Raw genomic sequence first — 2,661 nt, 5'->3', positions numbered from 1 at the left:
CTCCCCCCTCTTCCTCCCGCCATTAGTACATTAGCTTTTTGTTCAGTTTCATATAATTGGTAATTCAACATGTTCTTTCCTTCTCTTTTTCTTTTCTTTTTTCTCTCGCCATTATCTCTTTTGTATACATGCGTATGAAAGAGAGAGAGAGAGAGAGAAAGAGTAAAAGAAGCAGGGAGTGGATGACAATATGATACATACGTATATATATATATATATATATATATGTATATGTGTGTGTGTGTGTGTGTGTGTGTGTGTATGATGATACGTGTGTATATATATATATATATATATATTACATACGTAGATAGACAGCGAGAGGAGAGGGAGAGAGAGAGAGAGAGAGAAATACATAGATACACACACACACGCACGCACATGTATGTGTCGATAAAGAGAAGTGGATAAGAGAAGGGGGTGAATGAAAGAAAGAGCTAAATGTGTAAAGAGAATGGGCAAGAGAGAAAGAATGTGTATGTGTCGCTATGAGTCAATGCGTAAGTGTATTGTTTGCCGAACGCAATGTTTAAAGTTCGTTGTTCTTAAAATAAACAGCGAGTGTGTGTGTGTGTGTATGTGCGAATGTGAATGTGTGCGTGTATACACCCTTGATATACGCTCATACACATATGAGCGCACACACACACATATTTATATATATAAACCAAACAGACGCAGTCATACGTATATGCAAACATACATACATTCGCACGCAACCCCCTACACACACATGCATATATATATATGTATGGACACATACCTGCCCAAGTTAAAATTCAATCAATAATAACATAGTAGATGGACTATCCGAGCAGACGACACCCAACGTGATAACATTCCATTCAGCAGACATATTGAAAAGCGTGATTTGACTGGTGGCGTAGAGAGAATAACCGAATGGATAAAGTATTTAACTATCAGCTTCATAGGTCGCAGGTTAAAATCCTTAGTCGGTGTAAGGACAGCGAAATAGTCACTATGTGGTTGATGAACTTGCTAGAAATAGCAACCATAATAATCTTCAAGTCACGCCACATACTGTTTTTTAAAATGGTGGACATAAAGACTTAAAATATGGTCAGAGCTGGAATGAAGTCTTTGATTACCTGGACGCAGATTGGTCCGAGGCTAAGTGGCAAAAGCATTACCAAGAAACACATTGTATAATGAAGTACTAGACACATTAGTGGATCTCCGTCACTCAACAATGCGTATTCACTTGTTTGATAAACTGGATGAACCTGCTCTTGAAATAATTTGCAAATGGCCGAGTATTCCACAGACACGTGCGCCCTTAAAGTAATTCGCATCTCAGGTAGAGTCAGGTTGAGAAGGTGTGTGACAGGGCTGTATTTTCTTGAATTACAGGTAAATCCAGCTGAAGGGCTTCTCTACAGTTTCCGTTTACGAATTTTTACTCACAATGTGTGATTCGAGCCGAGGTTATAGAAACTGATAGTTTGGATCGAACCTGGGGTCTCATGTTTACGAAGCAAACTTGTTAACCGTTCGGTCATACTATGCTGGACTGATCGTGACTGGAATGTCTTTGACCATAGGTGTTTTGGGTGAGAGCCCTACCTGGGGTTAAACAAAAACAGCAACAGTTTGTATCAGAAGGATTCTAGTCTATCTGCTGACGGGGAAATGGTTTGCGTAAGTGAAGGAAGGAAATTTGCTTACGGGGTGCAAACCAAAGTCTAAATTTTTTTACGAACAAGGTCGATTTCTTCAGTCTTGATATTAAAACAAAACATAAATATAATAAACCATTCTACTGAAAGCACAAGGCCTGAAACTTTGGGGGAAGGGACCAAACATTCAAATCGTTTCACTTGGACTAAATTTATCGACCGCGAAAGGATAAAAGGAAAAGACGATTTCGGCGGAATTTGAACTCGGAACGTAGCGACGAGCGAAATATCGTTAAGTATTTTGTCCAGCGTGCTAATTATTCTGCCAGCTCGCTGCCATGGAACATGATTATGTTGATAGTAATTATTATTATTATTATATTTGTACGTCAATCAAATCAGATTAATCCATTAATGGAAAAGTGATGTTTGAGTCTAAAAATGTTTCTACTCTTGTTCATTTTGGAGATGAAGTTTTCCAAGAGGATATTCAAACATTTTCATTGTCCCCAACATCCAATTTTAGGAGATGCACGCTCCCCCGCTTGTTCCTGAGTCTATGTCGATGTGCTAACAATACCAGCCCTTGTTTTTATATTCTAAAACATTCGACTCCCCACACACCAAGCTGTAAGCAAAGGTTATGCAAGCAGTAAAATTAACGAGTGCTTCGTTAATCACATCCAGTTATGAACGAAGTCATATGCGCCGTCCATTTTTCACTGATTATCTTTAATGAAAAGACCTAATCTGAAATATAAGCATTGGGATTAAGTCTCCAATCCGAGATTAACACGATACCTTGATGCTCTGCCTCCTTAGTTGTCGTTTGATTTCTAAGTTTAGATTCATCCAGAAGACTACAGTCGAAGACATTCCAGCTGAGTTCGTTCCGTCTAACTTTCAGACATAATGCTCAATGGCATCCTACATCTAGATCGGTGGCTCTCAACCGGGGTCCGTATATATATATGTGTGTGTGTGTGTGTGTGTGTGTGTGTGTGTGTGTGTGTGTGTGTGTGTC

The 2,661-nt window shown here is 39.1% G+C and overlaps 1 protein-coding gene across 1 annotated transcript in view; it reads right to left on the bottom strand.

Annotated features, from left to right (window-relative positions):
* Positions 1-2,552, bottom strand: part of LOC106872310 (uncharacterized) — a 14,575-nt gene extending 12,023 nt beyond the window's left edge. Inside the window, exon 1 of the mRNA XM_014919251.2 lies at positions 2,439-2,552. The gene's annotated coding sequence lies outside the window, so the exon portion shown is untranslated. The remainder of the gene's footprint in view (positions 1-2,438) is intronic.
* Between the last annotated feature and the right edge of the window lie 109 nt (positions 2,553-2,661).

This window comes from Octopus bimaculoides, chromosome 14, assembly GCF_001194135.2.
Source record: "Octopus bimaculoides isolate UCB-OBI-ISO-001 chromosome 14, ASM119413v2, whole genome shotgun sequence".
Lineage (NCBI taxonomy): Eukaryota > Metazoa > Mollusca > Cephalopoda > Octopoda > Octopodidae > Octopus > Octopus bimaculoides.
The sequence above is the reverse complement of the archived record's forward strand: the minus strand, read 5'-3'. Positions and strand labels throughout refer to the sequence as shown.